Below are 15,391 nucleotides of genomic sequence, written 5' to 3'. Positions count from 1 at the left end.
ATAATTCTGTTCGTATCCAGAATTCAACTAACTTTCCCCCTCAACATTGTTTTGACAGTTGTCCAACTTGATATGTGTAGCTATAGTTGATTCATTTTCTAGTTCATTCTTGTAGAGTATTGCACTGTATGAATACACCCTAATTTATGTACCCATTATTTTCTTAATGAAAGTTTGGGTTTTCAGACAATGCTGGCATAAACATTTTTGTCAATGTTTCTTATGCACGTTGTGTGAGAATTTTTCTCGGATATAAATGGGTGGAATTGCTGTAGAAGAGCATGCTCCTTTTCTATAAATTGATCTTCAAAATAGCTTTTACACATCTCCAACATTGCTGAGGGTTTCAAGTGCTTCCTATTCTAGTTAGGCTTTTTTTTTTTTTTTTTTTTTTTAATTTTCAGACTAATGCAGGTGCAATAGTATCAATGTACTATTTTGGTATAAAATTTGTGTTGTTGATTAAAAAAATACTAAAGAAATACCTCCTCATTATAAAAAAACTAAAACCTTTACAAAAATATAGAGATTAATAGCTGAAAATCTTCTCTTTCCTCTGCTCCCTTCCCCAAAAGCTTGGTGTCTATCCATCCAGGCATTTTAGTGGGGGAATATATAAATACATGCATATATGTACACACACAACCCTTAGGTTTTTAAAAAATATCAATGTAAATGGAATCTTACTATCCACAATCTTCTGCAATTCATACTTAAATTTAGCAGTAAATAACAGACAGCCTTCCATGTCAGTACACAAGGGTACCCATTCTTTCCATTGCTCCCTGGAATTCCATTGTATAGATGTGCCACAATTGATAAGGGAGTTCTTAAAAGAATTTTAACTAGTTAAAATTCTTGGAAACATAAAGTCAATCAAAGGCATAAAGTAAAAATAAAGCATTCTCTCTCCCAACCTCTCTAGTCTTCCCCTGAAGTGATCCCTTTAGTTCTTGTGTATCTGCCACAAGATACACAAGCAGGCAGTGAGGAGTGTCTACTCTTTCATTTAACTTTAGTGATATCTGGGGACTCCTGCTATGTCAGAGATGAGAACTTCAGCCCACTTACTCCACCTCCTTCTCGACCTCCTTCCATCTCATGATTTTGGTATGTAAACTTTACTTTCAATTTTCTGAGCTACAATCAAGTATTCAGTAGTTTGTTTATGGATTCATTCTAAAAAGGTAGATCTTGAAAACAGCAGGTATAGTATTGAGATTTTGATTACATTATTTATGGGGGGTCAATAACGTGATTCGACCAGCAAAAGGAAATGAAAAGTTGTGATCACCCCTATTATTCAAAGAGGGACAGTCCTAAGCATAAAGGTCTATGGATTTTGTTGTAATTTATTTCCAGCTGTTCTTTTTCTTTCTTATGGTTATATTCAGCTGTGACTAATTCTTATATCTCATATCTTTTTCTTTTTCTTTTATTCCTATTTTTTTTTTTGTTGGACTATATCCTAGAATATCTTTTCATCGGTTGTATGCAGTTAGCAAACTTTATGCACTCTTGATATTAAAAATGTCTTAATTTTGCCTGATACTTGAGGACAAGCCTGATAATTTGGCTTTTCATTTATATGTCTTGATAATCAATGGACATTTTAAAATCTTGTAGCTTGTGCATTTTTAGCTCAGGGAATTAAAAAAAAAAACATTGAATGAGTTTCTCCACTCCTTTCTCTCTCTTCTGTTTCTGAAAGTCCTATTAAATGAAATTTGAATCTTTTGGATCTAGTCTCTATTTCCTTTACATTTTCTATCATGTATTTTATTTTTTTTTCTTTAGTTTTGGAAAATTTCATTACTTTTTCTTCCAAGTAACCAGTTTTATCCTTAATCCTGCTCAGCCTATGATTATTCAGCTTAGCCATTGGATTTCCATATCTTTTTTTGGCTTCATGTTTCTGATTTGTAGGAACACTTTATTCTTTGCTGGTTGTTACTTTTTCATGGAAGCCTGTTCTTGTTTTGGAGATACGAATCTTTCCAAATTACTAGTAAAATTTTTGTAAATTTTTTTTATGTTCCCTGAATTATTGATTTCTGCTTGACCAAGGTCAGCATTATGTTCATTTTATGCTATTGGTTTTTCTTATTTGCCTCGTGATTCCTGATTGTTCTTTTGCTTTTGTGAATGAAGGGCTAGGTTCATCACTGTAGATTCTAGTGTAGGTTTCCACTGCCATTCTATGTCTGTTCCTCCTAAAAGTGAATCCGCTAAGGTTAAGGGTCATGGAAAGCATGCATTCTCATGGAAAGAACTGGAGGGCCACAAGGCCCCTGATTGCCCACAGCGGGTTCTTGCTCTGGCTGTTAGAGTCTAGGTAACAGAGCCAACTGTAAGCTCTGGAGGACTTCAGTTTATGGCCTAACCAGATCAACGCCATACTGGAGTTCTATTTCAAGTCTTGAAGCCAGTTACTCTTTCCCTGCTTCTTACCCGTCTCCTTTCTGGGCACAGATGAAAATGTAGCTCCCATGTTACCAGCTCTCTCCCGGGCTCTTTTGTGTCTTCTCTCCCTGATCCAACCTCCTGCTCCTATTTCCCTTCCTCTTAAACTTTTCCCCAGTGACCTCTGATAGCCCTATTCTGTGGTCCTTCTTTTTCCATTTTCTGTTTTCTTCAGAATCCACAGTCATCTGGTTTTTGCCCTTCTTACCCCACTTATACTGCTTTTCTTAAGCTACCAATCACTGCCTCATTGCCAGATCTAAGAGACAATTTTCAAGTCCTATACTACTGTAACTTTTTATTGTATTGGATGCTACTGATCACCACACCTTTGGTTTCCTGTGGGTTGTACTCTATTTCCCTTGTACTTCCCTGTCTGTTCCCTTTTCCTTTTTTATTTTATTTGTTTCTCTTCTACTACCTGGTCTTTAATTGTTGGCATTTTCTATGGTTTTGTTCTCAGTATAGTACCCTACAAGTTTACAATAGTGGTTTTAACTTTTTTATATTTGTTGAAAATCCAGAAAAATGCATGTCAACATGGCAATTTGCATGCAATTTCAGGTGGTTAATGCATATCCTAAAACCCCTAATTCCACCCACGTTAGGAGCCCTTGGTTTAGGTCCTCTTCCTGGATGACTCCATCCCCTTTTGTGAGTTGAATTCCTAAATGATGACTGCTAAATCAGTATTTCCAGTCCAGGTATCCCTCCAAGCATCAGACTTGCACAACCAATCACTGAATAGACAACTCCATATGGATATTCCAGAGACTTATCATAAGTCCAGTGATTTTTCTCTTTCTAACCTTGCAGGAAAAAAAATTGTTTTTCAAATTGTGGCCTATGATAAATTAAAATAATTCAATCTTTTAGATACTGGTATGGAACCCTACCTGCATCCTTCAGATCCAGATGAAGCAATAAATATAAAGGTCATATTTCATTGTAACTTTATGTCACCAGCTCAGAGGCCCAGGAACTTGGGGACAAAGGGAAGGAAGCAGAACCATAGGTAGTCACAGCAGGAAGCTTCTCCGTGACAAGGAGTTTCCTCTCTCTGATCGGGGTGATCACTCATGCCAAAATCATGCCTCAGTAGTGCCTGGCCCTCTGCCCAGTTTAGCTCCCATACCAGGGCCTTGCTATAGGCTCTCAGCTTCCTGCGGTCACCTGTGCCAGGTGTGACCCTGGGGGGTGCTTGCAGATAAAAGTGCCTCAAGGGGAGAACCTAAGACGGCGGCTAGGTGAGACAGGGCAAAAAAACACCTCCGTGAGAAATACTGGATGAAAACCAGAAAGTAACGCAGAACACCAGTTCCAGTGATGCACCAGCCAGACAAAGTCTGCTAAATCCACAGGGACCATGCATTTGGTGAAACCGGGAGTCTGCATTCTGAAACGAGTGAGTGAGCCAGCTGAAAGTCCGGAGGCCATGCTGCAGTTTGGGGAAATGGTGGGTTGGCATTTGGAGATGGACTGATTCTTTAAAAAAAAAAAAAAACCCGGGAGTGGCTGCAGATACAATGGAGAGAACCGCTCAGTGAAGCATGGCAGGAGCAGGCTGGGCCAATGCCTCAGTGTCTGGCATGGAGGATAGCCCTTCCCGCACCTGCTGTTGATTGTCTCGGGGCCAGGGAAGCAGAGGGGAGCCAAAAGGAGAAAAAAACTGCACCCTTGCAGTGATATCCCCAGTGGGCTGAGGACACTCCTGCCTGGGGCTGGACCCACAGCCTGGCACCATGCCAAGAAACCCAGTGTGGTGGGAAGTCTTTCCCGTAGCACCGCGCACAAGCCACAATGTTGGCCATGGAAAGTGGCCTTTAGCACACCCACAGCTAATTGTCCTGGAGCTGGGAAGGCAGAGCTGTGCAAAAAGGGGGAAATTAATATGCCCCATACAGCCATCTTTACAGCAGGCTGGGAAAGCCCCTGCATGGCCCAGCTGCCCAGGGCTTCCCTGGCGGGCCGGTGCACACTTGTGATGTGGCACAGCCTTCCCTCAGCAGAGGTCCTGGAAGAGCACAGCTAAGAAGAGGGACCTGCTTGGAAATCCCAGGGACCCTATGCCAATACCAAGGACTTGTGGGTCAGTGGGAGAGACAATCTGTGGCAAGACTGACATGAAGGCTTAGGCTCTTGAAAAAGCCTTAAATCTTGGGGAATACCTGGGAGGTTTGATTATTAAAGCTGCCCTGCCTTCCTAACCACCTAGACAGACGCTCCACATTCAGGGTGAACAGCACCAACAACACACCCAAATTTAGTGCACCAATTGAACCCCACAAGAATCAGATCCCCACACACCACAAAGATAAAGTTGGAGGGAACTGACCTGAGGGGCATAGGTGAATCACGGACACCATCTGCTGGTTAGTTAGAGAAAGTGTACACCACCAAGCTGCAGTTCTGACAAATTAGAGATCAAGTAAAGCAAATGCCAAGAGGCCAAAAACAACAGAAAATCTTAAAGCATACGATAAAACCAGACGATATGGGGAACCCAAACCCAAACACCCAAATCAAAATATCAGAAGAGACACAGCACTTGGCGCAATTAATCAAATAACTAAAGACAGACAACGAGAGCATAGCACAGGATATAAAGGACATGAAGAAGAGCATGGTATAGGATATAAAGGACATGAAGAAGACTCTAGAAGAGCATAAAGAAGAAATTGCAAGAGTAAATAAAAAAATAGAAGATCTTATGGAAATAAAAGAAACTGTTGGCCAAATTAACAAGACTCTGGATACTCATAATACAAGATTAGAGGAAGTTGAACAGCGACTCAGCCTCCTTGAGGACCACAGAATGGAAAATGAAAGACAAAAGAAAGAATGGGTAAAAAAATAGAAAAATCAAAATGGATCTCAGGGATATGATAGATAAAATAAAACGTCCAAATTTAAGAATCATTGGTGTCCCAGAAGGGGAAGAGAAGGGTAAAGGTCTAGAAAGAGTATTCAAAGAAATTGTTGGGGAAAACTTCCCCAACCTTCTACACAATATAAATACACAAAGCATAAATGCACAGCAAACTCTGAATAGAATAAATCCAAATAAACCCACTCCAAGACATATTCTGATCAGACTGTCAAATACTGAATAGAAGGAGCAAGTTCTGAAAGCAGCAAGAGAAAAGCAATTCACCACATACAAAGGAAACAATATAAGACTAAGTAGTGACTACTCAGCGGCCACCATGGAGGCGAGAAGGCAGTGGCATGACATGTTTAAAATTCTGAGAGAGAAAAATTTCCGACCAAGAATACTTTATCCAGCAAAACTCTCCTTCAAATTTGAGGGAGAGCTTAAATTTTTCACAGGCAAACAAATGCTGAGAGATTTTGCTAATAAAAGACCTGCCCTACTTCAGATTCTAAAGGGAGCCCTACTGACAGAGAAACAAAGACAGGAGAGAGAGCTATAGAGGATTTTAACAGACATATATAGAACATTACATCCCAGGTCACCAGGACACATATTCTTCTATAGTGATCACGGATCTTTCTCCAGAATGGACCATATGCTGGGACATAAAACAAGCCTCAATAAATTAAAAAAAAAATTGAATTTGTTCAAAGCATATTCTCTGACCACAGTGGAATACAAATAGAAGTCAATAACCATCAGAGACTTGGAGAATTCACAAACAGCTGGAGGTTAAAAATGAGGGGGAGATGAAAACATTCCCAGATAATCAAAAGCTGAGGGACTTCATCACCAGTAGATCAGTCCTATAAGAAATGCTAAAGAGAATTGTGCAGGCTGAAAGGAAGGGACAGTAAACAATTGACTGAAACCACATGAAGAAATAAAGATTTCCAGTAAAGATCACATGGTAAATATAAATACCAATATTACTGTATTTTTGATTTGTAACTCCACTATTTACTTCCTATAGGATCTAAAATAGATAAACTGTAATGATAAATCAGTGGTTTTGGACTCAATGTAAAGTATGTAATTTTTGACAAGAACTACATGAACTTGGGGTAATGATGGAGCATAGGAACATAGTTTATGTGTCCTACTTAAGTTAAGTTGGTATCAAAGTAAAACAAGATTGTTATAAATTTAAGAGGTTAAATTTAAGCCCCATGGTAAACACAAAGAAAGTATCAGAGAATATGACCATAGAGATGAAAAGTAGAGTATGGGTTACAAGAAGTGGGGGAAAGGGTAATGGGGAGTTTAGAAATGAGAGTAGGGTTTCTGTTTGGGGTGAAGGGAAACTTCTAGACATGGATGGTGGGAAGGTGATAGCATTGCAACATTCTAAATGTGATTAATCCCACTAATGGAATGCTAGGGAGGGGTTGGAATGGGAAGATTTAGGCTGTATATATGTTTCCACAATTGAAAAAAAAAAAAAAAGACAGTCTAAATAGATGACAATTAAAATGCCAAAGATGAACCTGGATGGGATCTGAGGATGGAGGAGAGGAGGCGCAAAGGGACACAAATGGGACATAAAAAAAAAGGAAATATAGAATGTAAGCTTTGTATCAATGTTGAATTTCTTGAACTTCTTAGCTGTGCTTAATGGGATTGCATAAAAGAATGTTCTTGTTCATGGGAAATGTATATGTGAATTATATTGTTTGTTCAAAGATGTGTGCAGCTTGCTCTCATGTTCAGAGGACAGAGCAATAGATGATGGATGATAGATAGGGAGGGAGGGAGGGAGATAAGGAGGGAAAGAAAGAAATGGTGGTGTGACAGGATGTTAAAGTTGGTGGATCGAGGTATTGGGTGGGGGTATAGGGGTATGCTGAAATTCTGTGTGTGGGGTTTGTATTGTTTTTGCAACTGTTTTGTAAGTTTGAATTTATTTCAAAATAAAATTAAAAAAAAGGGAGAGGGCCTGCCTCAAACACATGTTGGTCTTCCCCTAAAATTTTTTTTCCAAATTTTTGAAGCTGTTTAGGTGGGGGTATGTGGGACTAAAGACCTAAACTCAAAACCTCCAAAGGGTAGAATCAAATTTCCCAAAATCTTTTAGGGCTGAGGGGAAAGAGGTCAGTAAGGCTATCAGTTCAGAGCATGGTAGGGTCATACCTTAAGAACAGAGACAAACCAAAGCTAGTCCAAACTTACTAACACTGAAGCTTAGCCCTTGATTGGCTCTGGATGATTAGCCCCTCACCCTATCTGCCTAACAGGAAAGGGAGAAGTCTGTTTAGTGAAAGATATCCTCTAGGGTCTCTACAAATCTATTATAAATAATGTTTATCCCACAATAAAAATTATTGGACATGAAAAAAAGGCAGGAAAATATGATCAACAAACATTTGGGGAAGTATACAATAAAAGGAGACATACAGATGATCCAGATACTGGAATTAGCAAACTGTAACTTTGGTATAACTATGATTTATATGTTAAAGAAAATAGAGGAAAGCATTGACAAAATGGATGAAAAATAGAGAATTTCAATAGAAAACTGGAATATATTTTTAAAAGAATCAAATAAATTCTAGAACTGAAATATGCAATATTTGAAATTAAGAACTCATTGGATGAGTATTACAGCAAACTGTTTGCAGCAGTAGACAGGATTGGAGACCTGGAAAATAGATGAGAAGAAAATATCGAAAGTGGATCCCAGAAAGAAAATAAGAGTTCATACTGTACAATTTCACTAATACTAAGTTCACTGAAAGGCAAAAAGAATCTAAAAAAGTCAAAACAGTGGTTGCCTATGAAGGTAGAATTGAAAAGAAGCAGGTGAGAGGGCACTTTCTGGGGTGATGGAAATGTTCTATATATTGAGTGGAGTGGTAGATTCCTGGGTGTTTACATTTATGAAAACTCATTTATTTATACATATAGTATCTGTACATTATATTGTGTATAAATTTTACCTAAATTTTTAAAATATGACATAAAGAGATTAAGAAGGCAAAAAACAGAATGGAAGAAGATCCTTTCAATCTCCTAGTCATAATATTTAATAAGAGAGACCAGATCCCCAAAATTAATATAGTGGGATTCCATTTAGATGAAGATAAAAAAAACAAACAAAATTAATCTGTGATGATAGAGGTGAGAGGAGTGGCCACATTGTTGGGGGGTATAGTCTCGGTTGGGCACAAGGGAGTCTTCTGGGTTGCTGGAAATGTGCTATATCTTTAGCTGATCTATGTCTATATATCTATATTTATAGCCATATCTATTTCTGTATATATGAATTCATCAGGCTGCATACCTAATATTTGTGTACTTTATTGTACCTGAGTTATACCTTAATTAAACAAACTAAGGAAACAATTAAATATCATAAAAAAAAAAGTGCCTCAAGCTGCAGGATCCTTGACTGCCTGCCCTCAGCCATACTTTTGCCCTAATCCTCTCCAAGTTAGAAGTCATTAGTGGAATTATTCCAGAGTTTCCTCTAGTATGCCTTGTGTCTGCGGTTCTTTCCAAGGGGGTAGTTCATGAAGTGGCCTTAGGGAGCTTTCTTTAATTTAGTCTTGCCTATGCTATATCTGGTAGGAATACCTTGACATTTCTGGCATGTGGATGAGTCTTCTCTCTGGTTTTCTAGTTTAGGGTCCCCACTCCCCTTTTATATTATATTCATCTTTTCTGCAGAAATATGGAAGTGGGAAGAAGATTTGGGGCCTCTTATATCACTCCCTTGCCTGGAGTCAATGTCATTGTTTTTAAATAATAACTTTCAAAGGTACTTTTCAGTAGCCAACCAAGTGAGAGGGTCATTGTCTTGGCTTTTGTACCCCAAAAACCATCCTAGTTAAAGAGTCATGTGCAAGTGATTTATTAGACACCTGTGCAAAGGCAAAACTGGTCAAGGAGTGAGGGAAGCAGGAAGGGAATGGACTGGGAGGGAGTCCAGCAAGGAGGCAATTGCAACCGAAGTTGCAGATTTAGCCTGAAGCTTCAAGGAGCTCTGAAGTGTCAACTTCACCTCTGAGTGTGTCCCAACTGGAGGGCACTCAGCCGTGGCTTCAGGAGCCTTCAGGCAATTCTCTGCAGAGAAGCTATGGTGAGGGAACTTAGAAGGACCAGACCCTTGAGGAGGGGAGCAAAGGGATGTAAGTGGGATCTGAGGGACTCTGGATGGAGGCTGACAATGCGTAAGTATAGGGGTGGGGGATTCTGCATCTTCAAGTGATAGAAACTCTTCAGGATGTAATGCATGGGCCCTCCAAATCTCTTCTGAAATAGGTAATAGCATGGTTCCTCTCACAGTGTTTCTTTTTAAGTCTGCCACTTGGAAACATTAAATAAGCCTCTACCCATGCTTAAGGGTACCCTGATCTAAGATTCGACAACAGGGAGGAAAGGCTGTCGTGAAAGTGGAGAATTTAAACTGAGAGCTGAAGGTTCTATCAGAGGCCTGGGGACGGGGAGGAGAGAGTGTCCCAGTCAGAGGGAATAACATGCAAAAGGAATCTGAGGAGAAAGGAACTGGCTCACTTGAAGCTATGGATAAAATGCTGAAGTAGATGAATCAGAGAGAAACGGAGGAGGGGAGAGGGAGAAGAAGGTAAAGTTGTTGACAAGCTGCGAAGGGCCTGATAAGCCAACTTAAAAGTTTTGGGCTTTCTTCTAGAATTATGGGAAGTTGTGGAAGTTATTTTTTTTCCATTTAAAAAATTATTTATTTTTTATTAGAGACATTGTAGGCTTACAGAAAAATCATTCAGAAAACACTGAGCTCCTGCATAATCCCCTCACATGCATAGTTTTCTCTAATATTAACACAAGGATTAGTGTGGTACCTTTGTTACAATTGATGAAGAAATATTATAATATTAATAATATTATAATATTATAATTATTTAATTATAATTATATAAATTATATTTATAGTTTATATTAGGGTTCATTGTGTTGTACACTTCTACAGTTTTAAAAAAGTTTTTATTCTGGTAACATATACTACTTAAAATTTCCCAATTTAACCACATACAAATATGTAATTCAGTGGTGTTAGCTACATTCACAATATTATGCCACCATCACCACCATCTATTATCAAAACTTTACCATCACACCAAACAGAAACTCTGTCAATTAAGCATTAACTACCCATTCCCTACCCTCACGTTAACCCCCCGGCAACCTGCATTCTACGAATTCTATGAATTTACCCATTCTAATTATTTCATGTCTGTGGGACCATACAATATTTGTCTTTTTGTGCCGGCTTATTTCACTCAATATGATGTCTTTATGGTTCATCCATGTTGTTGCATGTATCAGAACCTCATTCTTTACAGCTGAATAATATTCCATTGTATGTATATACCACATTTTGTTTATCCATTAATCTGTTGGGGGACACTTGGGTTCCTTCTATCTTTTGGCAATTGTGAATAATGCTGTTATGGACATTTGTGTGTAAAAATGTTTGTTCGAGTCCCTGCTTTCAATTCTTTTGCATATATATCTAGAATTGGGATTGTTGGGTCATGTGGTAATTCTGTACTTTACTTTCTGAGGAACTGTAAAACGGTTTTCCAGAGGCCCTGCACCATTTTTACATTCCCATCAACAATGAATGACTGTTCACGTTTCTCTACATCCCCTCCAACACTTGTAGTTTTCCATTTTTTTAATGAAACCATTCTAGTGGATGTGAAATGGTATCTCATTGTGGTTGTGATTTGCATTTCCCTAATAGTAATGATACTGAGCATCCTTTTATAGGCTTATTGGCTATTTGTCTACCTTCTTTGAAGAAATGTCTATTCAATTATCTTGCCCATTTTTAAATTGGGTTGTTTGCCTTTTGTTGTTGAGTTGTAGGATTTTTTAAAATATTCTGGCTATTAAATGCTTATCAGATATGTGGTTTCTAAATATTGTCTCCCTCTTGTAGGTTTTCTTTTTACTTTTATGATGAAGTCCTTTGTTGCACAAAAGTTTTAAATTTTTGATGAAATCCCATTTTCTATTTTTTTCATTCATTGTTCGTGCTTTTGGTGTAAAGTCTAAGAAATCATTGCCTAACACAAGGTCCTGAAGATGCTTCCCTAAGTTTTCTTCTAGGAGTTTTAGAGTTTTGGTTCTTATATTTAGATCTTCAATCTAGTTTGAGTTAATTTTTGGATATGATGTGAGGTAAGGGTCCACTTTCATTCTTTTGCACATGGATTCCAGTTTTCCCAGCACCATTTGTTGAAAAGACTATTCTTTCCCCATTGAGTGGTCTTGGCACCCTTGTCAAAAATCAATTGGCCATAGATGTCAGGGTTTATTTTTGCACTCTCAATTCTATTCCATTGGACGAAATGTCTGTCCTTGTGCCAGTACTATGCTGTTTTTGATTTCTGTAGCTTTGTAATATTTTTTAAAATTGAGAAGTGTGAGTCCTCCAACTTTGTTCTTTTGCAAGATGGTTTTGTTTATTTGGGGCTCTTTACCTTTCCATATAAATTTGATTATTGACTTTACACTTCCACAAAGAAGGCTGTTGGGATTTATTATTGGGGTTGCATTGAATCTGTATATTTCTTTGGGTAGAATTGACATCTTAATAATATTTAGTCTTCTGATTCCTGAATATGGAAAGTCCTCCCATTTATTAGGTCTTCTTTGATTTCTTTTAGCAAAGTTTTATAGTTTTCTGTGTACAAGTCCTTGTTACATTTATTCCTAGATATTAGATTCTTTTAATTGCTATAATAAATGTGATTTTTCTTGATTTCTCCTTGAAATGGTTTATTACTAGTGTACAGAGACACAACAGATTTTTGGGTGTTGATCTTATTCTCTGCCACTTGCCTGAATTCATTTCAGTGACTAGTAGTTATTGGTGAATTTTTCAGTATATTCTATCCTTAGCATCATGTCCTCTGCAAATAGGCAAAGTCTTACTACTTCATTTCCAATTTGGATGCCTTTTATTTCTTTATCTTGCCTAATTGGCCTGGCTAGAACTTCCAGTACAATGTTTAATAACAATGGTGACACTGTACATCTTTGCCTTGTTCCTAATCTTAGAGGAAAAGCTCCATCTTTTGCGACTAAGTATGATATTTACCATGGGTTTTTCATACATGCTTTTTATCATGTTGAGGAAGTTTCCTTCTATTCCTAGTTTTCTAAGTGTTTTTATCAAGAAGGGGTGCTGGATTTTGTCAAATGTCTTTTCTGCATCAATTGAGATGATCATGTTTTTTTTTTCTTTTGTTCTATTAATATGGAGTATTAAGTTAATTGATTTTCTTATGTCTAACAACCCTTGCACACCTGGGATAAATCCCACTTGTTTATGCTATAAAATTCTTTTAATGTGATGTTGGATTTGGTTTGCTAATATTTTGTTGAGGATTTCTGAATCATATTCATGAGGGATATTGGTTTGCAATTTTCTCTTCTTGTGGTGTCTTTACCTGGTTTGGATCTTAGGATGATTTTGGCTTCATAGAATGAGTTAGGGAGTGTTATCTCCTCTTAAGTTTTTTGGGAAGAGTTTGAGCAGAATTGGTGTTAATTCTTGAAATTTTGGTAAAATCCACCTGTGAAACCACTTGGTTCTGGACTTTTCTTTTGTGGGTAGCTTTTTGATTACTGATTCAATCTCTATTTGCTGTTTGTCATTTGAGATCTTCTATTTCTTCTTGAGTCAGAGTAGGTAGTTTGTGTGTTTCTAGAAACTTGTACATTTCATCTAGTTTATGTAATTCATTGGCATACAGTTGTTCATAGTATCCTGTTAAAATCCTTTTTGTTTCTATGGGGTCGGTTATAATGACCCCCTTTCATTTCTGATTTCACTTATTTGTGTCTTTCCTATTTTTTTCCTTGTCAGTCAAGCTAAATGAATTTTTATTTTATTGATCTTTACAATGAACCAATTTTTGGTTTTGTTGATTCTATTTTTTTATTCTCTATTTCATTTATCTGCACTATAATCTTTGTCATTTCCTTCCTTCTGTTCACTTTGAGTTTGGTCTGTTCTTCTTTTTCTAGATCCTTTAATTATGATGTCAGTTCTTTGATTTGAGATGTCTCTTCTTTTTTAATGTAAACATTTAGAGCTATAAATTTCCCTTTGAGCCCTGCCTTTGCTAAATCCCACAAGTTTTGGTATGTCATGTTTTCATTTTAATTTGCCTCAAGATATTTCCTAGTTTTCCTTGTGTTTTCTTCTTTGAACTATCGATTGCTTAAGAGTATGTTGTTTAATTTTCACGTGTTTGTGAATTTTCCAGTTTTCCCTCTGTTATTGATTTCTAGCTTCATTCCATTTTGTTTGGAGAGATACATTGTATGATTTCAATATTTTTTAAATTTATTAAGGCTTTTTGTAAGATAACGTATGGTTTATCCTGGAGAATGACCCATATGCACTAGAAAAGAATGTGTATTCTGCTGTTGGTGGTGAAGTGTTCTATATATGTCTGTTAGGTCTAGTTAGTTTAGAGTATTATTCATGACTTCTATTTCCTCATTAATCTTCTGTCTTGATATTCTACCCATTTCTTACTCTTAATATTGAATCATCTATTTCTTCTGTCAGATCTGTCAATAATTGCTTCATATACTTGGGGCTTTGATGTTAGGCACATATATATTTATAATTGTTCTGTCTTTTTGTTGAATTAACCCTTTGCCAGTATATAGTGACCTTCCTGGTGTCTTATAACAATTTTTGACTTAAAGTCTATTTTACTACTCAAGCTCTCCTTTGGTTACTGTTTGCATGGTAGCTTTTTTCCCATCCTTTCACTTTATTCTATTTGTGTCTTTGAATTTTAGATGCATTTCCTGCAAACAATGTATAGTTGGGTCATGCTTTTTTTTTTTTTTTTCAATCCTTTCTGCCAATCTCTGCATTTTGATTGGAGAGTTTAATACCTTTTCATTTAAAGTAACTACAGATAATACAGAAATTTCTTCTGCTGTTTTGCTATTTGGTATTCATAAGTCTTACACCTTTTTGTTCCTCAATTTTTCCATTAATGCCTTCTTTTATATTTATTTGATTTTTTGTAGTGGACCATTTAATCCCTTCTCATTTCCTTCTGTATATATATTTCAGACATTTTCTTTGTGGTTACCATGGGCTTAATACTAAATCCTAAATCTATAACAATCAGTTTTCTTTTGACACCAACTTAATTTCAATGGCATACTGTTCCTATACCCCTTTGACTCCTACCTTTTTGATGTACTTGTTATAAATTATATCTTTATACATTGTGTATCCACGATCATAGATATATCATTACTTTTATGCATTTGCACTTTAGAATCTTTAAGTAGTAAAAAGTTACATACCAAAGATACACTAGAAAGTCCTGGCATTTATAATTACCCATATGGTTAACTTTACTAGAGCTCTTTATTTCTTTATGCCTCTGTAATCCTCTGTTGTCCTAGTTTGCTAATGCTGCTGGAATGCAAAACACCAGAAATGGATTGGCTTTTATAAAAGGGAGTTTATTTGGTTACACAGTTACAGTCTTAAGGCCATAAAGTGTCCAAGGTAATGCATCAACAATTGGGTACCTTCACTGGAGAATGGCCAATGGTGTCCAGAAAACCTATGTTAGCTGGGAAGGCACATGGCTGGTGTCTGCTCCGGAGTTCTGCTTTCAAAATGGCTTTCTCCCAGGACATACCTCTCTAGGCTTCAGCTCTTCAAAAATGTCACTCTCAGTTGTTTTGGGGGTATTTGTCCTCTCTTAGCTTCTCTGGAGCAGAAGTCTGCTTTCAACGGCCGTCTTCAAACTGTCTTTCATCTGCAGCCACCCTCTCAGCTTCTGTGCATTCTTCAAAGTGTCCCTCTTGGCTGTAGGAGGTTCACTCCTGTCTAAGCTTATATAGTGCTCCAGTAAACTCATCAAGGCCCATACTGAATGGGTGGGCCACACCTTCACAGACACTATCCAATCAGAGTCATCACCCACAGTTGGGTGGGGCGCACCTCCAGGGAAACACTCA

The sequence above is a fragment of the Choloepus didactylus genome, chromosome 5, assembly GCF_015220235.1.
Source record: "Choloepus didactylus isolate mChoDid1 chromosome 5, mChoDid1.pri, whole genome shotgun sequence".
Taxonomy (NCBI): Eukaryota; Metazoa; Chordata; class Mammalia; order Pilosa; family Megalonychidae; genus Choloepus; species Choloepus didactylus.
Note: the sequence above shows the minus strand (reverse complement) of the source record.